At 53.7% G+C, this 26,588-nt stretch overlaps 1 protein-coding gene and 4 non-coding genes across 5 annotated transcripts in view; 4 read left to right on the forward strand and 1 right to left on the reverse strand.

Annotated features, from left to right (window-relative positions):
• LOC120375429 (zinc finger protein 551-like) overlaps positions 1-26,588 on the forward strand; it is a gene marked incomplete at both ends in the record, with an annotated part of 536,130 nt that overhangs the window by 152,611 nt on the left and 356,931 nt on the right. The window lies entirely within an intron of this gene.
• TRNAI-UAU lies at positions 13,290-13,383 on the reverse strand. The gene is made up of 2 exons: positions 13,346-13,383; positions 13,290-13,325 (listed from the first exon to the last, which is right to left on the reverse strand). It is a non-coding gene; the product is annotated as a tRNA-Ile (tRNA).
• TRNAQ-CUG lies at positions 18,201-18,272 on the forward strand. Its single transcript has one exon. It is a non-coding gene; the product is annotated as a tRNA-Gln (tRNA).
• On the forward strand, positions 19,519-19,591 carry TRNAK-CUU. The gene has a single exon. It is a non-coding gene; the product is annotated as a tRNA-Lys (tRNA).
• On the forward strand, positions 22,239-22,311 carry TRNAK-UUU. Its single transcript has one exon. It is a non-coding gene; the product is annotated as a tRNA-Lys (tRNA).

Genomic DNA, 26,588 nt, shown 5'->3' on the forward strand with positions numbered 1-26,588 from the left:
ATAGTACAGTGCCCTGCACCTTCTCTCGTACGGGCGGGCCACACCGATTCCAATTAGTGTTCCAGACTTCCCACTATAGTGGGCCCGGGAAGGTTGGGTCCAAGTTGTCTAGTACAGGGGGGAGGAGCTTACTCCATTACTTCTCGGTTATTTCCACAGGCAACGTAACACAAGTATACTTAGCAATACACCAGCCGCTGTAACAATCCACAGCAACACCGAGAGACCTGAGCACTGCAGCATGGTCCAACATCCTGGCCACCACCAAAACACCTCCTCTCCTCCTTCGACGGGGTCAAGCTCTTAACATGCCCAGTTGCTGGCAGTCGCAATACGCTGCCACTGCAGGTTTTCGTGCTTTTGTCCATAGCATAAGTCCATTGAATGTCCACAGAGAAATGGGTTATTGTCCAAACCAACGTAACCACATGGTGTGGAATCAGGCCATATGCCCTGGTTCGATTATTCACAGCAGTAAGATTCACAGGTCTATCTGTGCGCCAAAGCCCAGAGAGCAGTGTGTAGTGTGGAATTTGGTTAGGGGCTGGTGTAATTGTGCCCCCAGTAATATGTACATTTCCAGCAAAACACCTCATACACAGTACACCCAATTGTCCACCCCTTGCCATGGGCCATTGGGTGTGCTCCTCCACGGCCATCAGGGAGGGGCACATTCAAACATCTTCTCTGGATTTACACCATTTTACACACCCCTCCATTGATTCCCAGCGAGCAAATCCCCTTCTCATTATTCCCATACGGCTTGTGGGGCCCACCTTAGCTGCCGATTCACTTCCAGATACCACGGTAGCTATTACACAGGTGCTGGCCTCCTTGTCGAGCATTTTGAATTTCCATACATATCTTCCCCCAGGTCAACCTTTTGAAGCCATCCCCACTCATGTCATGAGGTTTTTCTGTTCATTGAAACACAACAATGCTAACAACAAGACAAACACCACAGACAAACAACACAAAATATAGATTCATGGTATTATGGGTTATTCTTTTGCTGGTGCCAGCTTGCTTGTAGAGTGTCTGAAAAACAAAATAAACAATTTCCACCCCTCCCCCCCGTTGGTGGGGACAGATTAGTGCTTAATAATAATACCACTTCCTTTTACAAATGTCCTTGCTAATTGCAGGAAAAACAGAATAATTACCTCCAGGCTGTCCTTACTGTGGTCTATCGTCAGATAGTGAATTACCCCACTCGCTGGTCATTTTTGAAATTCATGAGGTGGTGTGCCTCAGTGTCCCCTCTTGTACAACAGACCAGGTTTGCAATAGTTTCTCTGCTGTACTAAGCTTTAAGTTTATTCTCAGGTGGTGAGAGACACCTTTAGATTTAGCTTTAGCACTGTACATACACTCCTTAGGGTTAACCTGTCCCCCTTATTTTCAGGCTTGACTTGTTTTTTCACCTCCCTTTCCTGGAGGGCCACAATCTGAATCTTCCAGTAGCTTGTTTGCTGACCAGATGTATTCATTATTTGCAGCTCCTTTATGCTGCTACTTATGGGCAGATCTCTCCTTCCACCATCAGCTAGGTAATTTGCATTCATACAGGCTTTCGGGCTTGCTTTTGGATCCAAAGCCATCAGCAAGGCCGGCTCTAGGCACCAGGCCTCCAAGCATGTGCTTGGGGCGGCACTTTCTAAGGGGCTACACTCCGCCCCCTCTTTTTTTATTTTTATTTTTTATTTTTTTGCTTGGGGCGGCATTGCCCGGAGCCAGCCCTGGAGCAGCCACTCGCCCGAGCCAGGATCCAGGCCCCCTGCCCAGCCCAGCAACGTCCTGCCCAGCCCACTCTGGCAGGGAAATGCGGCGCCGCCCGGAGTGGCAGCGGCAGCAGGACCTCGCCTTCCTCCCTGCATCCTGGGCCCCACTTCCTTCCCTCACACATTCCGGGAGCCCCTCTCACCGCCACCTCAGCCTGGGCTCGGCTCCTCCTCCCTCCCCGTCTCCTCACACGCTCCAGGAGCCCCTCTCACCGCCGCCTCAGCCCAGGCTCGGCTCCTCCTCCCTCCCCATCTTCTCACACGCTCCGGGAGCCCCTCTCGCCACTGCCTCAGCCCCGGCTCGGCTCCTCCTCCCTCCCCATCTCCTCACACGCTCCGGGAGCCCCTCTCACCGCCACCTCAGCCCGGGCTCAGCTCCAGGGACCCCGCCTCCCTCCCTCCCCATCTCCTCACACGCTCCGGGAGCCCCTCTCACCGCCACCTCAGCCCAGGCTCGGCTCCCCCTCCTTCCCTGGCTCCTCACACGCTCCGGGAGCCCCTCTCACTGCCGCCTCAGCCCAGGCTCAGCTCCTCCTCCCTCCCCATCTCCTCACACGCTCTGGGAGCCCCTCTCACCGCCGCCTCAGCCCAGGCTCGGCTCCTCCTCCCTCCCCGTCTCCTCACATGCTCCAGGAGCCCCTCTCACCGCCGCCTCAGCCCAGGCTCAGCTCCAGGGACCCCGCCTCCCTCCCTCCCGGGCTCCTCACATGCTCCGGGAGCCCCTCTCACCGCCGCCTCAGCCGGGGCTCAGCTCCAGGGACCCCGCCTCCCTCCCTCCCGGGCTCCTCACACGCTCCAGGAGCCCCTCTCACCGCCGCCTCAGCCCAGGCTCGGCTCCTCCTCCGTCCCCATCTCCTCACACACTCCGGGAACCCCTCTCACCGCCGCCTCAGCCTGGGCTCAGCTCCAGGGACCCCGCCTCCCTCCCTCCCGGGCTCCTCACATGCTCCGGGAGCCCCTCTCACCGCCACCGCAGCCGGGGCTGGGGAGGGAGGGAAGCGGGGTCCCCTGGAGCCAAGCCCGGGCTGCGGCAGCAGTGAAAGGGGCTCCTGGAGTGTGTGAGGAGATGGGGAGGGAGGGAGGGAGCCAGGGTCCACTGGAGCCGAGCCCGGGCTGCGGCGGTGAGAAGGGCTCCCAGGGTCGGGGCCACCCAGAGGGGGCAAGTGGGTCAATTTTCCTCAGGCCCCGGGCCCCGCAGGGGCCCTCACGAGTATGTCGGAGGCTCCCCCCGCCTCCGTCTTCGCCCATCCCCCGGTGTCTCAGCTGGTGGGGGCGGGGCTGCGAGCTGCAGCCGAGCGGCAGGAGGTCAGGCCCCGCTGGAGACACCAGGCTGCTGCAGTGCTGTCGGGGAAAGGGGGTAAGCGGCGTGGTAAGGGGCTGGGGCCGGGCAACCCCCTGACCCCATCCCCCCAGCCCTGACCCCCAGCTCCAAGCCCAGCCCCTCTGAGCCAGGCACTCCCCAACCCCATCCCCATCCTCCCCACAGCCCTGACCCCCAGCTCCGAGCCCAGCCCCTCTGAGCCGGGCACCCACCCAACCCCATCCCCATCCTCCCCACAGCCCTGACCCCCAGCTCTGAGCCCAGCCCCTCTGAGCCAGGCACCCCCTGACCCCATCCCCCGGAGCCCTGACCCCCAGCTCCGAGCCCAGCTCCCCTGAGCCGTGCAACCCCCCGACCCCATCCCCCGCAGCCCTGACCTCCAGCTCCGAGCCCAGCCCCTGTGAGCTGGACACCCCCTGATTCCATCTCCCCACAGTCCTGAGCCCAGCCCCTGTGAGCTGGGCACCCCCCAGCCCAGAGCCCAGCTCCCCACCCAGCCCTGGACAACAGCAGCACCACTCCCAGGCACAACAGCCCATTGGCACCAACCATCACCATCACCCAGCAACAGCCTATTATGTAATTTCAAATGTAGACATACCAGTAAAGCATTTAATGTTTTTAAATCATGTAGTGTATTTTCAAATTATTACAAATTAATTTTTGAATGTATTTCACTAATTATTTTTTACATTTCCAAATACATGTTACTATAGTATTGCAACTTTTTTTTATGGAAGGGGCCCCCAAAATTGCTTTGCCCCAGGCCCCTGAATCCTCTGGGCAGCCCTGCCCAGAGTGTGTGAGGAGCTGGGGAGAGAGGGAAGCAGGCTCCCCTGGAGCCGAGCCCGGGCTGCGGTGAGAGGGGCTCCCAGAGTGTGTGAGGAGCTGGGGAGGGAGGGAAGCGGGGTCCCCTGGAGCTGAGCCCGGGCTGTGGCAGCGGCGAGAGGGGCTCCCAGAGTGTGTGTGGAGGTAAGCGGCCGCCTGGGCTCGTCAGTGCTGAGCAGGTAGCCCTGCAGCCGGAGATCCTCTCCTTCCCACTCGCTGGGGCTGGGCCAGGGCACCGTGAGGCTGAAGAGCAGCAGGTCCGGGGGGCTCTCCAGGTCCTCGGCCACCAGCATGTCGGGGGTGAGGGCAGTGAGCATGAGCTGATCCACCTCGGCCACCAGCAGTGCCGCGAAGCCCAGGGAGGGGGCTGTGTTCTCCGCACCGCCCCGCAGCCGCACTGCCACCTGGAAGTACTCCCGCTCCACGCCGCCCCACAGCCGCACTGTCACCTGGAAATACTCCGCTCCGCACCACCCCACAGCCGCACTGCCACCTGGAAGTATTCCCGCTCCGCACCACCCAGCAGCTCCACCCGCATGGGGACAGAGTCGCAGCTGGGCCAGGGTTTGGCTGCCGTGTGCTGGTAGCGGATCCCACGTTTGGGGGGGAGCCCAGTGCTGGAGCGGCAGCGGGTGTGGAGGAAGAGAGATCCCAGTGCTGGGGTGGCAGGGAGGCACTGGTAGGCCGGGGGGAGGGGAGCTCAGGGCTGGGGAAACAAGGGGGGCAGCCAAATTTTTTTTTGCTTGGGGCGGCAAAAAACCTAGAGCCAGCCCTGGGAACAGGTGAAAGGACAAAAGAAGCAAGAGATGAAGAGAAAGGAGGAAGGGATGGATGGAGGAAAAGGTGAAACACAAAGGACAAACCGTAATGTTCCCAGGGATTATAAGGGACAAAATCCCAGGTGCAGAATAAAATTCTGCCTCCTTAAGCTCGTGTTTTCCATGCCTAGATTTCAACTGTCACCAGATGGATCAGACTGAACAGGTTTCAAACCTAGAGGAGGCTCTTACCTTCTAAACAGGGACGGCTGTTTTCTAGTAAAATCAGGAAAAGAGAAGGAGAAAACTTGAAAGAGGTTCCTCCTGGCACTCACATCCATGAACCGGAATATTCTCTCAGTCGTCAAAGAGAGACCTGGAGAAGGAGACTTGCTGAAGCAAAGCCACAGGGGTCTCTGAGGTTTCCCCGGCCCCTCGCCCCTCTCCTGCCTGGCTGATGTCAGCATCTCTCTGTGAGGTCACCACCTCCCCACCACCCTTGACCAATAGTCTGAGGTCCTGCAAAAGGCTTTGTGATGTCACTGCCACACCCCTCCCTTGCTGTGCTAATGTCCTTCCCCTGGCCAGGCACTTTGGCGGTTTGAGCTACTCCCTGTGGATCACCCCACTCAAGGAGCGTTCGTTTTAGGCAGCAAGCCGGCTAGACAGGAAAACATCAGATGCTGCTCCCAATGCTACACTCACTTTTTCAGAAATTAGTTGACTTTATGGCCAGAAGAGACCATTAGAGCATCTAATCTGACCCACTGCATATCACAGGCCTCCTGTATGACATAATAGCTACTTTTGTGGCAAACACATTCTAGAAAGGCATCTAGTCTTCATTAAATGACATCAGGAAATGGTGAATCCAGCACTTTCCTTGGTAGCTTGTTCCTGTGGTGAAACATCCTTGCTGTTGAATTTTTGTGCCTTATTTATAATTTTAATTTGTCTCTTCTCACCTTTCAGCCCCTGAGTCCTGTTATGCCTTTCTCTGCTCAATTAAAGAGCCCTTTAATACCCAATATTTTCTCTTCATTAAGGCCCTTCAACACTTCAATGAAGTCACCTTTCAATCTTCTTTTGATAAACTAAACAGGTTGAGCTCGTTCAATAGCTCACTAGAAGGCATTTTTCTCCAGCCCTCAGAACATTTGGTGGCTCTTTGCTGACAATTTCACAACATCTTTTTCAAATGAGGACACCAAAACTGGAGGCAGTATTCCAGTATCAGTCTCACTGATGCCGTGTCACCTCCTGTGACATTATTGACATAATCTATAACTGTATAGATCACCGTTGCGACCACTGTTCTATATTTGCAGCCAATATGGTAGAAAGGTTGTCATGTAAGGGGTCTATGGAGAGGTTGTGATTGGCTGATTATAATGATGCTATCTCTAGATATGTATCATTTTTGTAGTTGACATTATGAATATTGGCTCTATGCTGTCCGTATTTCAAACTTGTGTTATGCTTCCGGGAAACATCCCAGACCAGTTGGTGTCAGTTCTGCCTAGCCTGCTTGATGGCCCATTAAGAACCATCAGCTATACAATCGACCCATTGAGAGAAGGCAGATACACCTTGTGCTTCAGCAAAGTATGCAGGGACCTGCCTATGCACAGAACTCTAAGGTTTTTCTATGCCACATGCTGGATAGACTGTCCTTGGGACAAGGAAAGCAAAGACCACATGGCAAGAGACTATAAAAGGCTGTTGCCTCATCTCCATCTTGTCTTCAATCCTGCTTCATACCTCTGGAGGGACTTTGCTACAAACTGAAGCTCTGTACAAAGGACTGAATGACCCATCCCAGCTGTGGATGGACTCCAGAGACTTGATTTGAACCTGCAGTTTATTCCATCACTGCTACAAGCCTGAATCAAGAATTTTGGCATTACTGTAAGAGAAAGCTGGGTAAACAGAAAGCCTTGCTTGCTAAGATAGGCCTGGTCAGCAAATTGCCAGGTGTTGGAGCTAAGAACTAAATAATTGTGTCTTATTCAGAGTTGCAGACTGAACAAAGAATCCCTGTTCCTATTGTGTTAGTCTCTTCTGTAGGGAGACGTTCTTCCCACAGAGCCAACCTTGAGTTTATGAGAAGTTGGCACATGTCAGTATAAGATATTGCATCCTTCCACCTTCCTTCCCAGGGACCAATGCCTTGCCTTTAGACACACAGAAAACAATCTTTATTGCCATATACTTTCACTGTTTCTTTGCTTTAACCCCTAGGAATGTACCTGTTGGACAATGAAAGGAGTTGCTCCATTCCTATGGACCCCAAATCAGAATTCAGCATAGATATTTTATACTAATAGCTTTCTCCACTGATGTCAGCACCCTCTGTCATGCAGGGGTTGGAGTTATCCCAGGGACAGGCCAATAGGAGAAGAAGTGCCTTCCTGAACAGCAAGGGGATCTGAGAAAGGGAAGCCAGTATGTTTCTGCCTGGTTTTGATCCAGGGACCTTTTGTGTATTAGGCAAATGTGATAACCACGACACTACAGAAACTCTATCAACTTGGCTGGTGCTTGCCCTGGCACACACCGATGGGGAAACAGAGCGAGTGATGGCAGCCCTTCGACAGGTCAGCTGGTAGAGCAGAGGACTGGAGCCGGTGCTCAGGAAGTCTGAACCTTGCTTGAAGGGGAGCTTCTTTTTCTTCCCCTTGCTGACAAAGAGCAAGAGAAGAATGAAAGGTCAGGTGGGCCAACTCGGTGCAGAAGCCCATGCTGCCTTTTCCTGCTGCATAGCCTGAAATGAGGAATTTGTGGCAGTTAAAGGAACTGCTGCACTTTCAGAAAACAGCCCACCCTTGCACAAAGGGGGAAAGAAGAGCCCTCCCCCCCCAAAGCTTGGGATTGAACCACAGACCTTTAGTCTCACCCAGCTCAACTACTTCAACAGCTGCTAGATTTCTTTTTAGCCTATTGCTTTTCTGTCTGGGATGCTTTTGTCAGCGGCCCATTAAGGCAAGATTCACTTTTGCTTTTCTTAGCTGGCTAAAGCCCTTGTTTAATAAACCAGGAGATCCTGGGTTCAACTCCCAGTGGTGCCTTGTTGAGATGCTTTTGGGGCACCTGGCATTGGCTACTGTCAGAAAACAAGATTCAGAGTGAGATGGACCTTTGGTCTGGCCCAGTGTGGTTTTTCTTGTGGTTTAAATTACACTCACAGGCACTGATAATAGATCTACTGAAAGTTTGGGTGTTAGGAGCTATAGATCAGTGGTCCAGTCCCCTCACAGATGACCCCCTCCCTCTGGGACAGAGGCAGGTCTGAGCTCTCACCCAAATGGCTCATTGCAGCTGCCAGAATCTGTGGGCAGCTCATTTAGTTTATGCCGAGGGTTGAGTCCTGCTTTGTGCCCAGTGTCTAATGAAAATCCTAAACCACCCTATGAAATAACGAAAGCAGCAGGACGTGTTATTGTCCCTGCCCCCAAAGCAGACAGACCAATGGAGAAATGCCATTGAGTCCAGGGTAATACTCCCCTGCGGTTTTACCATTTCCACTCGTTAAACTCCTTCCCACCCTTCTGGGCTCCTAGAGCAGGGGACTGAGCCTGAGCCTGAGCCCAGACACGGACACTGCAACTTTACTCCAGACCAAGCTGCATGACCCTGATTAATGTGACATAGGCCAGCCATGAATGTTTCATTGCACTGTAGGTGTAGCCTAACGTTATTTCTATACTGTGATTAAAACACCCAGGGCACCTGCCTCAAAGCCCAGGTCAGCTGAGTCAGGGTAATGGGGCTTGGGCTGCAAGACTATAAAATTACAGTGCAGACGTATGGGCTTGAGCCCAACCTCTAAGACCCCCCCGAGGGGTGAGGGTTTCTGAACCCAGGCTTCAGTGTGAACACAAATATCTGCACCACAGTTTTTAGCCTCTCAGCTTTAGCTCCATGAGCCCAAGTCAGATGACCCAGGCCAGCCCTGCTGCCATCTTTATCCCAGTAGAGATGGATTCTAAGGGTACGTCTCCATTGCAATGTAAGCCCAGGTGTGGCACGCTGTGCTCAAAGCAGCACCTGCAAGCCCCATATTCACCACTCTCATATAATGATGACATGGTTTGTACAAAGTCTGTCTGGTGAGGTATCATTTCAAAAGTCTTGATCTGTTGAACATTAATATCGTGTTGGATTGTGTGTGCTCACATTGGGTGGGAAGTTATGAAGTTTTGCTCTGTGTGTGTTACTGGGATATGTTATGAGGTGGGGAAATGCCCCCCACCAGCCTTTCAGGTGTGACAAGGGAGGAGCCAGACTCGCTGCTGGCCCATTGAAGGTATTCACACTCCCAAAGACTATCCCAGGAACCGTGTACAATGCAGACTTCTCCGAGATAGCACAGCGACAATGGACACTGCTTGACTCACATGGTAACAAAGGAGCTTCCTAGCAAGTTAGAAGAAACTATGAAAGAGGGGAAGAGACATCATGACTTTGCCTCTCTCCCCTACAACTCAGCAGCTGGAAACACACCTGGAGGACAAAGACTGAACTGAACTGACTCAGAAATCAGAAGAGAATAATAACAATAGTACTTTCAAACCAAAGTCCCCAAACAGACTAGTACTGGTTTTTCAGCAGAAAATTTTCAGTCTGGGGGATTTCCTTTTCTCAGTCAGACTTTGCCAAGGGAAGCAGGGGTGTGCAAAGTGGAGGGACTCAGCTCTACCCCGATCAGCAGCGCTTTGGTGGCAGCTCTACCGGTGCTGCTTCTTCGGCAGCAATTCGGCAGTGGGTCCTTCCCTCCGACAGGGACTCAGGGACCTGCAGCCAAAGAGCCTGGAGCCGGCCCTTGCCTCGGGCACAAAAATTCCTTGTTCTGGCTCTGGGAGTTTGGGTGCTGGGTGCAGGCTCTGGGCTGGGGTTGGGGTTTGGGGGAACAGGAGGAGGGGTGGGGGTGCAGGCTCTGGGAGGGAGATTGGGGCAGGCGGGAGGGTGTGTGTGGAGGGAGAGGGCGCAGGCTGTGGGAGGGAGTTGTGTTATGTCCTAGGGGCAGCCAGTGTAGGAAGCAATCACTTGAGGTCAGAGAGCAGACAGCTAACCAAAACCTCCATTTTATTTACAGAAAACAGAGAGCTCACTCAGCCGGTTGAAACCGGCTGAGCTAGCCCTTAATAGTCTAACTCAGTTGCCATAGTAACAAAACCCATGACAACCAAATACACAACAAGTTGGGGGCAGGCGTGTGTGGAGGGGGGGCAGGCTCTGGGAGGGAGGCAGGAGTGTGGCGCTTACCTGGGGCTCCAAGGTGGGGCAGGCTGGGGGGCCTCCGTGTGCTGCTGCCCCCAGGCATCACCCCCACAGTGTCCTATTGGCTGCAGGGGGTCGGGGCGGGGGCAGCGCGCGGAGGCACAGACCCACCCCGCCCTGCCATGGGGAGGGGCCGGCAGCCACTGGAGCGAGCAGGCAGATGCTGCTCAGCTCCGCTGCACTGCTGAGGCCCCTGGGGGGGGGGAACGCTGGGGGCGGCCGGTGGGGCCAAGGGAGTGACCCAGTCCCAAAACTGCTGGAGCCCCACGGGCGAGACCTGGGAACCAGGACTGCCAGCCAGACAAACACCTTGAAGAGGAGGCGTCCCTCTCCCTGTCAAAAACTGATCTTCCTCCTTCAGTTCAGGGACAGCCTGAATTGTTCCTTATCCCGGCAGAGCCAGAGGATTGAAAGTAGCAACATCAAACCCCTGTGTAGCTCACAGGAATGGACATAAACACTCCCTGGTATCTGAGGAGATGTTCAGCTTTGCCCTTGGTCAACTACAAGGCTAAAGGGAAAGGAGGTAGCGCCAGGTATAAAGAGTGAAACACGACACATCATAGTTATGCCCACAGTGGCTGCTAAATCTTTTGATGTACTTCTTCTTATCAGCAGTGTATTGTTTTCTCTGGAGCCTAGGCCTTGACCAAGAAATTTGTACCTTGATAAAATAATCGACTGCCCCTGGTGAAGGCAATGGACTTGACACCCACTGGGGTGTCCCTACACAGGTACAAGTACTAACAACAGTGGCTGCCTTTTAGCCATAGATTTTAACCAGGGCAATAAATTGAAACAAACCCCTGTTAGATCATTTCTCAGCCCGAGTCCTTCACTCACATTTCTTAGGTCATTGGGCCACCATGTGGAGTTTCATTTCCTGCCTCAATTTCACACAGAGACACAATTTCCTTTGCACAGATCCATGAACAGCAAAATCTTCCTGGGTCTCTTGTCTGAGCCAGGGCATTCGATTCCAGTGAACCCTTCTCTCCTGCAATGCGATGGTCAGACAGAGAGGACGTGGCACCTACATCCCTGCCAGGGAGATATTGGCTCAGCTCTTTCTTGCCTCTGCTGTTGTTAGTCCATGAAACATCAAGGGTGGAATGCAATGCTGAGTTCACGCACCAGCCCTCAGTGCCCCAGAGAAATCCTGCCCCCTGCTATTGGAACGATGTGCTGGAGATTTGACTAGGAAAGGGACTGTCTGAATTGTCAGAGTGGGGAATGAACAACAATCTACAGCAATGTCGTTCACACAAACACTCTCCCATCCTGCTCCAACCGGAAGGGAAATGGGCAGGAATTCTCGCTGTTCAGCCAAGGACACACTTACACTAATGCAGCCATGAGTGTGCTGGGGAAGCTGGTCTGAGCAAACAATTTGAAGTGACAATTCAGTGAGAACAGAATCATCATGTAGTGAAATAAGTATAGCTCAAGTAGTTGTGGCGGAGGGGTTAAGGTGATGGACTAGAAATCCATTGGGGTGTCCCTGCGCAGGTTCAAATCCTACCAACTATGCAAGTGCTGCACTGTTGTTATTATTGTAGTCTTAGTACCTGAGCATCCACAGTGCAAACTGGAGCCAGATCTAGTTTCACTCTGTCTACACTTAAAACACTGCAGTGGCACCGCTATAGCAGTTTGGAGTAAACAGTGACTGGAGGAGTTTTCCCATCCCTGTAATAGCTACATGGACAGAACAATTCTTCCTTTTCTTTAGCACTATCTAACCAGGGCTTAGGTCACCTTAACTAGATGGGTTTGGGGGGGTGTCACACCCTGAGAGACGTCGCTTTGCCAGTTCAGTGCCCAGCGTACACCAGCCCTTAGATCCCTCTTGGTATTTCAATGCAGGCACTGACCTGTGAGAGGAAAACATCAGCTCACAACCACAGAGACTGAATTCCCCACAATTAATCTCACTGCACTTTCCAGAAAGTCACAAAATTCAATTCATTCTTGCTAGGAGAGAGAAAAAATAAGTGACACTAAGTTTTTGGCTTGGTTAAATAAAATTAAGTGTTTAATCAATATAGTAAAAAATCTGTATTGATTCCTCTAACTAGCACCACAGCGTGAAATAGGAACAGAGACAAATCTTGTCAGTGACGACCAATTTTGCAAATGATCTTCCCATTATTAATTTCCATGCTGCCCCCACTGGAGGTCTGGGCATCTCCAGTGTCACTGCTCTGCGTTCACCGTCCCCTAGAATTGTTCTCGGACATTCGACTTCCTCTGCAGCATGGGGCTGGGTCACTTGCTGGAGGATTCCCTGCACCTTGAGGTCTTTAAGCCACGATTTGAGGACTTCAATAACTCAGACATAGGTTAGGGATTTCTTACAGGAGTGGATGGGTGAGATTCTGTGGCCTGCATTGTGCAGGAGGTCAGACTAGATGATCATAATGGTCCCTTCTGACCTTAAGTCTATGAATCTAGTCCCAAATTTGGAAAATTGTGCAGTTCAGAATGTGAAAAGTGACCCCGTCTCCTTCCTGCACCTGCTCTACATTGCTCCACAGCAGCTTCTCCACCTGCAGAGTCACCCCAGCACAGCAGTGCAGCCGCCCAGGGTTCAGCAGGGGCCCCTGGCAAGGACTGTGGGTGCAGCTAACAGCCCGGTGTGCCTGGCAGTGAGGCAGCTGTAAAAGCAACACTCCCCAGAAGTACAGAGACTGAATTCCCAACTATAACATCATGACCCCCTGTAGAAAGCCACACGTCAGTTGTATTTTCACAGGGAGATGCAAAAATCAAGTGACACCAATTTTTAAGTTGAGTAAATAAAGTTGAGGAGATAGTTATTAACCTCACAAAAATACACTAAAGATCCCTCAACATGACCCCTGAAGGTGAAATATGAACAGAGACAAACCTTGTCAGCAAAGGCTCATTTCCCAAACGATCCTCAAATAGTTACTATTCCCACCCCTCCTCCACAGGAGCTCTGTGCAGTGTAACTGTTCTGCAGGCAGCTTCCCATAAAATGTTGTTGTGGGACATTCCCAGGCCTGGAAATGTACCAAGGACAGAATTTGAAGAGCAAACCTGGCTCCCCGCACCAGGCGGGATTTGAGAGTTTTGTCTTTGTCAATAGTACAGACGCCAGGGGCAGGACTCCAGGCTCTGCTTGAGGGATCCTGGCCCAGGGGCTGGAGGGGAGAAAGGATGGTAGATTCTCACCTGCGCTCTAGAGAGGAGGTAATAAGTGAAGGGGGCCTTTTTGACTCTGCCCCTCCTCAGTGTCCCCAGGGCTGGACTACAGGCCAAATGAGGGGGTGACACCACTTCGTTAATGAAAACCAGTGTTCCAGGTGAGGCTTGAACTCACAACCTCAGCATAGCTCCTCTCAGCACTGCTCTATAAGTACTGTGCGCTAACCAATTGCGCCACTGGAGCACCTATTCAGTATAATTCTCCCAGTTCCCTAGGTTGATACAGCCAAGGAGTGACCCCAAAACATTCTCAGTGGGGCTGAGAGCAGGTAGCGACAAGTGTTGTACTCGGTGGGGTGGATTCTTCTTAAGGGTTCCAGGCCCCATTTGACCCTTTTGTTCTTCCCTGTGTAATAACAGAGCTGGTTAAGACTCAATGGAGAGTCTTGCTGCAGACCAACGGATCTGAAATCACTGATAACCAGCTCTAAGCATTAGTCCTGCTTTGGGACAGTGTCTCTCCTGCAAGAAACTGCCCAATCTGCACTAGCAGTGAGGCTCCCTCACTAACAGCTGAAATCAGGGAGAGCTGTGTGAAGTGCAGGGCCCCAGGGGTGCCTGAACAGGGGGGAACAACACCCCAGGGCTTTAAAAAATGGAGGGCTCTGCCTTGCCACTTTGTAATGACCGTAAGGGCGAGTGAGGGTGGGGAAGGGACGGAGAGCAGTGAGCGGGAGGAGGGGTCTGGGGGGAAGAGGTAGCGTAGGAGCGGGGCCTTGGGGAGAAGGGGTGGGGCAGGGGCGTGGCGTTGAGTGGCAGGGATGGGGCTACTGTTCGGGCTCTGGTGGCCACTACTTTTAGGGAGCCTGCCCCACTCCTGGTGGGACTACAAGACGTCCCAGAGCAGAGAGGGTGGCCAGCAGAGCGGTGACGGGGGGAACGGCAAGTGGCCGGCAATGTGGCCAGACAGCGGAGGGAGAAAGGGGCTTTCCCCCCAGGAGGTGAGAACTGAACTCTGGGTTTTCACTGACCCAGGGCAGCAGCTGTGGGTGAGGTGCAGTGAAGGGAGGGGCATATCCACTGATGAGCTGCCAAAATATTAACAACCGGTTCCCTCCTCCTCACCCCATGAGGGTGACCCCCCTCGCCCCCGGGGACTCCTGCCCTGCCCCCCAGGACCCCTGCCCTATCCACCCCCTTCCCTGTCCCTTAACTGCCCCCTGCCACTCCTCCAACCCCTCCTCTTATTCCTGATGGCCCCCCGGGACCCCTGCCCTATCCTACCACCCCTTCTCTCTTTCCCGACTGCCCCTGGAACCCCTGCCCCTGACTGCCTTCCACCGCCCCATCCAACCCCTGGTACTTCCTAACTGCCCCCAGGACCCTTGCCCCCATTCAATTCCCCTGTTCCCTGCCCCCTGACCACCCCCAGTCCTGACCCTAATCCACCCCCCCGCCCTCTATCCAACATCCTCTCCCTGCTCCCAGTCCCCCTTACCCTGCTGCTTGGAGATGAGGGCCGTGCCACCCAGAGTCGGGGCTGGGAGCCACAGGCGCTGGGCTGCAGTCGGGGTCCAGGTCGGTGTCTGGGTCCAGCCCGGAGCCTCACCGCCCAGCCAGAGTCGGGGTCTGGTGCGGAGACGCGCCGCCCACCAGCCAGAGTCAGAGCCGGGGGCCAGTGCGGAGCCGTGCTGCCCAGAGTCGGGCCGGGGTCAGAGCCGCGCCGCCCGCCCGGCCAGAGTCGAGGCCGGGGTCCGGGTCAGCGTCGGGGTCCGGCCCGGCGCCGCGCCGCCCACCCGGCCCGAGTCGGGGCCCGGGTCCGGGTCGGCATCGGGTCACAGCCAGGAGACGGCCCGAACGCCGCCCAGAGTCGGGGCCGGGGCCGGGGGCTGGCCCGGAGTCGCACTGCCCGCCCGGCCAGAGTTGGGTCGGGGTCAGGGTCAGAGCCGGGGGCCGGCCTGGAGCTGCGCCGCCTGGCCGGGGACGCCCCCCCCCCCCCCCCCGCTTACCTGCAGGAAGCTGCTGCTTCCTTCTCAGCCCTCCCAGGCTTCCCGCCAATCAGCTGTTAGCGCGGGAAGCCTGGAGGGAGAGCCTTCAGAGGAGGAGGCAAAGCTGGAGCCAGGTGAGCTGGAACTGGGGGCAGGGCAGGGAGCTGCTGGAACCTTTGTTAAATTTAAAAGCCCTTTACAACAGGTTCTAAAAGGGTTTCTAAACTTAACAACCGGTTCGCACGAACCGGTGCAAAGCTCACCACTGGGCACATCCAAAGAGCTTCTGGTGTCTGGATTTAGAAGCCCGAGGCAAAAGGCCACTGCCCAGCGCGCTATGGGGCGGGTGTTTTGCTCATAGTGTTGTGTTATGAATCCTGATTGTGGTGTTTTCCCAAGTTAATACAAGGTGATTTTCCTCCTTTTTCTTAAAGCTTCTTTTCTACACTCAGTGCATGTGAGTGGGGAAAGTATCGCCTCTTAGAGGCACCCAGTGGCCAGGGTTAGTTTCCCCAGGTTACTGGGTGGGGGCTTAAGCAGATTGTGTGTTGTATTGTTGAAGAGGAGCCCCAAGCACCCAAACAGGGAACTGTAACTTCAACCTTCAGAGTAAGAGCCAGAGGTGCTGCCAGCTGAGCTAGCCAGGCCGCCTAAACGTATTAACCCCTTTCACCGCAAGAGCAAACACCGGGTACTTCTGTGCTTCTCAGCAGCTGGGAAAGAGCCTCTTGGGGGAAATATCTCCTGCCCCACCGCCAAAAGGAGCCCTTGAGTGGGAACGGTCAGAGGCCCCACTCGGGGGCTGGCCCTGCTTTCCTACCGCCTTGTGATGCTGGCCGCAGAACGAATGCTGGTCTGCAACAGGCCCTGCCCCCACCCCCAAGTCCTCTCCCTACACACCACTGACCAGCTGATCACTGGCAGGGGGCAGGTGCTGAAGGGGACCAGCAGGAGCTTGTCCACAAGGCCCATAGCAGGGGGAGAGCTGGCTGCCAGTGGGTGCTGAGCACCTTCTCCCCCCCCCCACCCCTTGCTGGTTCTGCAGCCCTGTAGCTCCCATGGAGTCGCTGACTTGGCTCCTTTCGCACTCTAGAGAGAGGACCAGAACCAGGGCTATGGCTGATCTATGGGGCACCAGGTGAGTGGCAGAGGCTTCAGGCACTGAGAGTTTGCCTGACCCCTCAGGGACACAGTGTGAGGGGGTGTCCCACGGATCTCTATGAAAGGAGCAGAACAGGATTTACTTGGGGTGGGAAGAGAATTGAGAGTGTCTCGGGGGTTGTACAGAGGTATTGCCCGGGTGAGGGACTGGCTAAAACACAGGCCTCACTGTGAGCAGGATTTGATCCTGCGCAGGGGAACCCTGTGGGATTTTGATTCCAATACCTTAACTGCTTGGCCATCACAGCTGTGAGCACAAAACTGCCCCAGTGCCAGAGAAACTGGTAAAGAATCCCAATGCCCAGGCATGAAATCATCTGAACTACAGAATTCCCACCGCAAACCTGGCTCCCAAAGCACAGGAGGGATTGGGGGTTTGTTCTCTTTGCTTAGCCATGTGCAGTCGCACAGAGAGCGCCTTTAAAAGTCTCCCCTCCCCGGGAAGGGGAAATGATTCTGAACTTGAAGCCTGATGTAGGGTGAACAGACGTCCCGATTTTATCGGGACTGTCCCGATATTTGCTTGTTTGTCCCGCATCCCGACCGATGTTTGGTCGGGACACTGGACAAACAAACAATTTTGCCCTCTGCTCCGGCACACAGGCAGAGCCCGGAGGGACACTCCCCCCCGCCCCCGCCCCCTCCTTCCCCCATTGGATCCCTCCCCAAATCCTCACCCTGGCCCTGCCCCCAGCCCCACCCCTCACTGCCCCATTGGATCCCTCCCCAAATCCCCGCCCTGGCCCTGCCCCAGCCCCACCCCTCACTGCCCCATTGGATCCCTCCCCAAATCCCGCCCTGGCCCTGCCCCAGCCCCACCCCTCACTGCCCCATTGGATCCCTCCCCAAATCCCCGCCCTGGCCCTGCCCCCAGCCCCACCCCCACACAGCCCCATGGGATCTCTCCCAAATCCTCGCCCTGGCCCTGCCTCTTCCCCAAGCAGGCGGCATCCTCCTCCTTCCCAGCTGTGCACACGGGCCATGGCCATGGCCGGGAGCACAGCACGGAGGCTGCTCCAGCCCTGGAGCCTGCGGGGCAGCGCAGTGGGGCTGGGGGCAGTGCGGAGCGGGCAGGGCCCATGTGGGCGGGGAGCGGAGACACACGTGGGGCAGACACGCTCCTACCGGGAGGGCCCGGGCCCGGCTGCCTGGTTCGCCCCTTGCCCGGGTGCTGCAGGAGGGACCTGGAGCGCGGCTCAGCCGCAGAGCTCGGAGCCCAGGCTGGGCCCAGGAGTGAGGGGATGGGGGAGCTGGGGGTGTATCAGGGGTCAGAGCCGAGAGTTGGGTGGAGATGGGGCTGTGCCACTGCTGCCTGGGGGGGGGAAGCCGCCGGCTTTTTTTTTGGCTCTGCCCCCCGCGTCCCGATATTTCATCTTTGACATCTGGTCACCCCAGCCTGATGTGAATGAGGACGTCTGGACCAAGGGGCCAGGGACTGGTCTTTGCTAGAGAAACCACTGTCAAGTTTGAGCCAATTAGGACAAGTCAGCAAATAAGAACAACCTCAGGTCTCAGTAACTGCTGCAGGTAGCAAAGTCCTACAGGGAGCAGTTTCTGGCACTACACCTGAGCAGCTCTGCTCCCCGGCTCTTCTCGGGCTCCTGCTCTCTCCTTAGCTCTGCCCCACTCTGGCCCAGGCAGTTCCAGCTCCCACGGAGGATGGGACCCCCTGGCCTGGTGACTCCCTCATTACACTGCCTGGCCTGTCAGTGCGGCTAACAATGGGCCTCTCCCCATTGCCCCTGGGGACTGTCAGTCTCAGGGTCCTGATTTCCCATTGGCCCTTCCGCCTTCTATTGGTGCTGGGAACTAGCCAACCAACCCCCCACTAAGTTTTAGTAAGGGGCCTACAGTCCCTTACATGAGCCAGCCCTGTGAGGGTCACCAATGTGCAGAAAAGGTGCCATGAACTGGTCCCATGGTGTAATGGGCAGCACTCAGGACTCTGAATCCTGCAATCTGAGTTCAAATCTCAGTGGGATCTTGTGATAAAGCCCTGGAGCTCACAGGGCTCAACTTCCCTGTCTCCAGCCATGCAAGAACAAGTCTTTCCCCTCCTGTTAGGTGACTCAGGCCTCTGGGTGGGATGGCTGCAGTGGGTCAGGACTCTAGAACTGACACCTGAGGGTCGGGATTCTCACGGCTTCACCTGATGCCCGCAAGTTTGGCACTTGCCTCTGTGCTTTTCCTCTTGCCCACCTGGCGCTTGAAGGAAGGAGGGCCAGGGCCAGGCTTCATAGTCAGGGCTAGGCAGGAGGGAGGAAGAGTCCCAGGCTGGAGCCCAGCACCTCTCCTCCTCTGGGCACCTGGAGCAGAGGCGGCTGGTGCTGACAGCTCCAAGGGAAGGTTTAAAAGCCACAGAGCAATGGAAGGCAGGGCAAGAGGAGGGGAGAACCATGCCTATGCGTGGCCAGCAGACAGCCACAGAGACACCCAGCCAGGCTGCTCCCTGCCATGCCGAACACCCACTGAAGGCCACCCTCAGGCCAGCATGCAGGGCGGCTGCTGATGCTCTGTGGCCAACATCAGAAGAGGGTAGGAAAGCAGGGCCAGCCCCCCTGGTGGGGCCTCTGACCGTTCCCACTCATGGTGCTGACTTTGGCAGTGGAGCCACCCATTTTTTTGGCAAGTCAAGAAGGGCAAAGGCGAGACTGGAAGCACCTGGGGCTCATGCCCCAGCCTTTGTGACGCCCAACCCCCAACTCCTTCCCGGGGCTCTAGCTGAAGCCGGAGCATTGGCCTGAGCAGCCAAGAAGAGGTTCCAGCTGTGAAGAAAGCAGGACTTGCAGCATGAAGTGAGCACAACCACGAGGGGACTCAAATCCTGAATCATCCGATCCACATGATGAGGGGGTCTAAGCACTTCTTTGGAAAAGCCGGACACTGTGTTTCTCAGGTCAGCTACTGAGGGGGCTGAGACTCTCTGGCCACAAGAAGTTAAGTTCCCAGCGACACGTGAGACTTAATTCTATGGAGCCAGGTGCAGGGCTTTGGCAGGGAGGCTCAGGCATGGGGGATTGAGGTGCAGCGGATGGACCGGCTGTCTAGGCACAGAGATTTAGTCTCCCGGAGGAGGAGGAGGGGGAATCCTGCTGACAGGCAGTGGCTGTGCAGAAAAAGAGGAGGGGTTCCTGGGACTTTTTTTGCCTCTCTTTTGCCTGCCTGCTCACTCTTGCCTGCACACTGGGATAATCACTCTTGTGGTGAATGGTGAAAATGTTTCCTAACAAGCCCAGGTAGCTCAGTTGGTAGAGCATCAGGCTCTTAATCTGAGGGTCCAGGGTTCAAGCCCCTGTCTGGGTGCTCAGCTTTTAAGTTGCCTTGTGTGCCAGGAGCCAAACTCTGTTCCCAGCCACACAGGGATTCCCAGAAGCTGTGGCCATTTCCTGGGAAGGTTCCTTTCCTTAGCAAGCAGGAGAGAGGCCACATCTGCAGGAGCAGGCCTAGAACACAGTCTCTGGCTGCCAGGAAGTGCTGTGGGGCCAGGTGCTGAGAAAGCCCAGAGGGGGAGCAGCAGAGACAGGGGGAAGGAAGAGAGAGAAGCAGTGAGGACAGAGCACAAGTGTAAAGGGGGCATCTGGTCTGGCTATTGTGGGGAACTTGCCTGGTTTATACACGACCCCGGTGGAATTGGCCAGTGGAAGGATCTGAGTCCCCACCCCCTTACCCAGAGGCTGCCTGACCTCAAGGACTGTTAGGATACAGAGATTCAGGCCAGTCTGCAAAGGCCTGTACTTTAAGAGTTTAGGTGTATTTTTATCACTTAGCTAGTTATAAAGATATAAAAGAAAGAATAAAAAATCACTGTCTGTCTGTGTAATGGCCTTCTCTTACTGTGACAGTCTGAGGCCTGGTTCTTCGGCTAAGCAGCAAAGGCAGCCATGAGCTGGGAAGTGTCTGGTCACATCCCCACATTCCCAACTAGTCACATTGAAATAAGGTGCTATTGGGCTGTGAGGAATACAATCCTGCCCTGATATTCCATCACCTCCAGAGAAAGGGAAACTTAGTTTGGTAGCATCATCCTGTCTGGCAAGAACTCACTTATCAATAGACACAGCTGGAAAACCCTTATGTCTGTATAGATGTAGTTGTGAAATCCTCCCTTCTGTATTGTTTTGTATGTTTATTTGCATGGTCTCTGTCTGGGTCTGTGATTGTTTCTGTCTGCTGTATAATTAATTTTGTTGGGTGTAACCAGTGAAGGTGGTGGAATATAATTGGTTAGATAATCACGTTACAGTACATTAGGATTGGTTAGTTACATTTCAGTAAAATGATTGGTTAAGGCATAGCTAAGCAGAACTCAGGTTTTACTATATAGTCTGCAGTCAGTCAGGAAGGTGGGGGGGAAATGGGAACAGGGACTGGGGATGGGGGAATTGGGATCATGTTTTACTACAGGGGGAAATGGGAACAGAAACAGGGACACAGGCAAGGCTTTGTGGTGTCAGAGCTGGGAAGGGAACACTAAGGAAGGAAACTGGAATCATTGCTTGCTGGACGTTCACCCCAATAAACATCGAATTGTTTGCGCCTTTGGACTTTGGGTATTGCTGCTCTCTGGTCATGCGAGAAGGACCAGGGAAGTAAGAGGGTGACGGAATAAGCCCCCTAACACTGTCATTTGTTGCTCTAGGCTCCATTCACATCCCACTCCTGACACAATCACTGTCTTCTATCTGACGAAATAGCCTAATTTCAACCTCTCCTGTAACATTACACCACCAACTATTTAGCATTTGTATGAGAGAAGTTGGAGGGAATTCAAACATCTTCAAATGGCAAAACTTTCCCCCCGGCCTGGTCACTGAATCCTATGGTGAGAAACTTTCTGTGCATTTCAGTTTCTTGTATTGTTGGATGGGGCCTGAGGGGCTGGAAGGGAAATGTCCATGGAAAACTTGGACATCACTGTTGTCCGGAAAAAGGCAGGTGTTAGACACAATCGCTTCTCCTATTCCTGTGGAATCTGAGTCTAGCTGAAGAATTTCTGTCTATCCTAGAGAGAATCATTCCATTGTAAATACAAATGAAATGAGATCTTCAGGTCGAGTCAGTGCCTTTTAAAAATATTTACTGAGAAAAAAGTCATTCTTTGCCTTGTTAATAAGGACAAGAAGCCCTCTTTTCCTTTCCATTTCAAATGCGAAATGAATGGAGATTTTCATTGAAAAACCTGCTGGTTTTTAGGGGAATTGAACCCAGGCCATGGCTGTTAAAACACCAGAAACCACTGCTTAAAGCACCAGGGAGGGCTGTTTTTTTCTAACAGCCAGTGTTGTTTTTCTCAGCCTCCTACTTCACCAATGTCAGACTCTGAGTGCAGTTAGGCTCTGGAATAGGCTCCCAAAGGCGTCTGTGGTGTCTCTGTCCTCAGAGGTTTTTAAGAACAGGTTGAACAAACCTCTGTCGAGGATACTCTGCATATACTTGGTCCCATAGACAACCTGCTCTGGCTCTATCTGCTACCTTCATCGTGTTTGGATGTAAAGGTGGGAAATTGGCCCCTCTTTCAAGTTTAAATGTTGTAACTTCTACATCTAGACTGGGGTGGCCAACCTGAGCCAACGTAACTGCCAAACATGCAACTTTGTATGCAACTGCTGAGTCAGTTGTGAACCTTGCTACCATTATCATTATCCCTTTGAAATAACGATGGTGATGGACACTTGGCTGTGTATCCCAGAGTGCCCTGGACGTCTACAGGCTGCGTTAGCCAATCCAACCATTTGGCACTTGCAGATGGGCACCTCTGTATTGTGCCTGAGTCTTGTACAGCTATGAATGGCTGGTAGATGCCGATATTTTCCCGTCTTTTTAACCAGCACTAATACCCAGCCAGGCCAGGGCTGGGAAGAGAGAGAGCAGCAGGTTTCCCCTATTGTGGGTGTCTCACTTTTTCTTGACTAGCTTCACCTGTGCACCAACTTGTACTTTTCATGTGTGAGCCTGGCTAGCTCAGTTGGCAGAGCATCAGACTTTTAATCTGAGGGTCCAGGGTTCAAGTCCCTGGTCAGGTGAAAAACTTCTCACTGAGAGTATAAAAATCTGTCTTTCTGGAGTCTTGTTCAGTGTTACTCTTTCTCTCCAGGATTTTGCCTTTCCTAAGAAGGGCCTTTCTGTGGGGGGGATTGAAGGAGCAACTCCTTGACATCCCCTCTGTCCTTGCAGGCTGGAGGAATAAAGTCCTCTGGGCATATGGCATGTTCCTCCCCTGCAGGCACAAACACACAGAATATTCATAAGGAATTAGAATTAGAATCCACCACTTTCCTTGGGAGCTTGTTTCTGTCGTGAATCATCCTCGCTGTTGAATATTTGTGCCTTAGTAGTAATATGAATTTGTCTCTTTTCACCTTCCAGCCATTGGGTCTTGTTATGCCTTTCTCTGCTCGATTAAAGAGCCCTTTCATACCCAATCTTTTCTCTCCATTAAGGCCCTTCAACACTTCAGTGAAATCACCTTTCAATCTTCTTTTGATAAGCTAAACAGGTTGAGCTCGTTCAATAGCAAAGAGCCACCAAATGTTCCGAGGGCTGGAGAAAAATGTCTTCTAGGGAAAGTGGTGGATTCTCCATCTCTTGATATCATTTAATGAAGACTAGATGCCTTTCTGGAATGTGTTTGCCACAAAAGTAGCTATTGTGTCATACAGGAGGCCTGTGATATGCAGGGGGTCAAATAAGATGCTCTAGTTGTCTCTTCTGGCCATAAAGTCGACTAATTTCTGAAAAACGGAGTGTAGCATTGGGAGCAGCGTCTGATGTTTTCCTGTCTAGCCGGCTTGCTGCCTAGAACGAACGCTCCTTGAGTGGGGTGATCCACAGGGAGTAGCTCAAACCTCCGAAGTGCCTGGCCAGGGGCAGGACATTAGCACAGCAAGGAAGGGGTGTGGCAGTGACATCACAAAGGCTTTTTGCAGGACCTCAGACTATTGGTCCAAGGTGGTGGGGAGGTGGTGACCTCACAGAGAGATGGTGACATCAACCAGGCAGGACAGGGGCGAGGGGCCAGGGAAACCTCAGAGACCCCTGTGGCTTTGCTTCAGCAAGTCTCCTTCTCCAGGTCTCTCTTTGAGGACTGAGAGAGTATTCGGGTTCAGGCACGTGAGCGCCAGGAGGAACCTCTTTCGAGTTTTCTCCTTCCCTTTTAGTGATTTTACTAGTAAACAGAAGTCCCTGTTTAGAAGGTAAGAGCCTCCTCGAGGTTTGAAACCTGTTCAGTCTGATCCATCTGGTGACCATTGAATTCTAGGCATGGAAAACACGAGCTTAAGGAGGCAGAATTTTATTGCGCACCTGGGGTTTGTCCTTTTGGTTTCACCTTTTCCTCCATCCATCCCTCCCTCCTTTCTCTTTGTCTCTTGCTTCTTTTGTCCTTTCTCCTGTTCCCCTCCCAACACCAGGAAGGCATTTTTCTCCAGCCCTCAGAACACTTCGTGGCTCTTTGGTCATCAGACTCCTGAACTGCAGCTGGATGTGGTTCTTGTTCTTCTGCACAACACAGCTCCTGGAGAAGAGGTATCTGCAAATGTACATTCATATGATAACTTTGTTTAACTGATGAAAACATAATTTGACACTTTGAGGATTGAAACCGATTTCAGCTGATGGACAGCTTTGCTAGGTTTTTATGCATTTGGACAGTGAAATGTTGAGTGTTTACATTGATATCAAGCACTCCTGTATAGAGGAGCCCCTGAACATAATGGAGAATGGAAATGAAAATGTTTTCCTTTTTTTAAAAAAAAGAAAGAGGGTTATAAGACAACACGCGGGTTTGAACTGAGGACTACTTAAACTGCAGTCAAGCACTTTAACACTGAGCAATATCCCCATGACAACAGGACTATGGAACTGTGATGTCCAGCACTTTGAAGGACAGACCCTGCTTCATCGAGGTCCTTTGCCATTCCCAGACCACATGAGGTTTTAAAAATGGGGTTTGATTAAACTTCTTAAATGTGGTAAACACCACAGCTTGCACACCCACCGATATAGCTTCTCCAACTGACATAGCTGCCACCTCTTGGGAAGTGGATTAACTACACCCCCAGGAAAACTCTCTCCCCTCAGCATAGAGGAGTGGTTCTCAAACTGTGTCAGGACCCCAAAGTGGGTCATAACCCTGTTTTAATGGGGTCGCCAGGGCTGGCATTAGACTTGTTGGTGCCTGGGGCTGAAACCAAAAGTCTGAGCCCCACCACCCAGGGCTGAATCCCTCAAGCTCTGGTTTTGCCCTCCCCTAACTGGGGCAGGGCTCAGGCTTTGTCTCCTCTGCCTGTGCTCAGTGGGGAGGGGCTTGGTGCGTCTTTCTAGGGTCATGTAGTAAGTTTTTTGGTTTTTTTTGGCAAAAAGGGGTTGTAGTGAAAGGAAGTTTGAGAAACCCTGGCATAGAGCCTCTGAGTATGTCTAGACTTGGGTCCCTGTGGCAGATCAGACACTGAAAGTGCAGCCATGGAGACACCACACACCAGCCTTGCCCAGCAGGCAAGAATCAAACCTCCACAGACAAATGCCTGTTGCTTTCTAACCCATCTCCCTAAGCCCTCAGCCACCACCACTTAACAAAGGGGCTTTTCTACACTATGGTTCTGGTCTCACTGAAGGGTCATTTCCAATTGTTTGCTCAGACCAGCATTAGGGAAAATGGTGCCCTGGGCAAAGCTTGTACTTTGGCACTTCCCCACTGCCCCTGGACGATCCCCACTCCCCCTTCACCGCTAGCTCCTGCACTCCCAGCCCTTGCACCTCCTTCACCCCTAACTCCTGCCCCCTCCTGTGCCCCCTTTGCCCTTAACTCCCTGGACCACCAGCAATTGCCCCTCTCCTGCAGCCCCTTCACATGGCTCCAGTGCTGGGGGCCCCGCACTTGTTCTCCCTTTCCCTGGGCTTTCACATCACTAGCCCCTGATTAACGAGTAGGGTTCAGTGGTTCCCAAAATGTGCAGCATGACTCCTAGGGGGACACAGAGGAACATTCATGGAGTCAATGAAATCAATTGAGTTTCTTCAGTCTCTCGCTGGAGACATATCCCTTGTTTTTAAAGGCAAAAATCCTGATCTTTCCAATGGGAGCTGCTGCTTCAATGTTCACTTTGGGGAGGGATCTGGCTGCACTCAGAGATCTGCCCACGGGTTACAATCTGCGATCCGAAGGGCCGAACGCAAACAGCGTTTAGATGGGACCGTTAGTGCCGCCCCCGTGTGGCCAAAGACTAGAACTGACCAGCAGAGTTTACAGCTGGAGCCTGGGACGCTCCTGAACAAACTGGGCCCAAAGCCTCTCGCGTGGGATCCTCGCTGTGCAGCAGGAGGGGAGGGAAGCTGATTGTCAGGGCTCAGGGCAGCTCCCTGCCATGCTGAGCCGGTGTCTGTGCTAAGCTCGGCATCAATCAGGTGATTCTGGGCAGTTCGGGGTCCCCGGGCTCCCACAGGAGGGTGAAGCAGGTCACCCCTGGAGCAGGTTAAAGCTGCAGGGTGACAGTGGGGTTGCTGCCCCTGTGAACAGCTGCTGTAGCACCGCCTGGGCAGGACAGAGAGCCAGTTATACCCCCAGCCTGTATCGGGGATGGGAGCACTCACACCCTGGGGACCCACCCACCAGAGATCTACGGGGAGAGTGGCACCCACACCCAGGATGTTGTAGGGGACAAGGGCATCCACACTCCGGGATCCTCTGCAGCGGGACGGACACCCACACATCCAGGATTCTGTATGGGGGGGGAGAGGTACCCGGACACCTGGGCGGGGAAAGGGGGCACCGAAACATCCGGGATCTTACCTGGCAGGACAGCGGCGCCTGCAGCTCGACATGAGATGGGGGCGGGGGAAGCAGGAGCATTTCCCAGTTCCAGGCTGTCCCTGTCTGGCCCAGGCACAGAGCTCACAAGCAGAGTTTAAAGCTCCAGCTGCCAAACTGCAGAGCAAGCTGGGCTCTGTGGCTGGTGCCTGTGATCCCAGCTCCTGGGGAGGCTGAGGCTGGTGGATCGCTTGAGCTCAGGAGTTCTGGGCTGCGGGAGGCTGTGCCGATCAGGTGTCTGCACTAAGTTCAGCATCAATATGGTGATCCCGGGGAAGCTTGGGGTCTCCAGGTTGCCTCAGGAGGGGTGAACCAGCCCAGGTCAGAAACAGAGCAGGTCAAAACTGCTGTGCTGATCAGTAGTGGGATTGCACCTGTGAATAGCCCCTGCAGTGTAGCCTGGGTGAGACACAGTCTCTTTTTAGACACCCCTACCCCGCAGAGCCTGGAGTGGGGGATGGGAGCACCCACACGCTGGGGAATCTGACTTGCGGG

This window comes from Mauremys reevesii, linkage group 12 (genome assembly GCF_016161935.1).
Source record: "Mauremys reevesii isolate NIE-2019 linkage group 12, ASM1616193v1, whole genome shotgun sequence".
Classification (NCBI taxonomy): domain Eukaryota; kingdom Metazoa; phylum Chordata; order Testudines; family Geoemydidae; genus Mauremys; species Mauremys reevesii.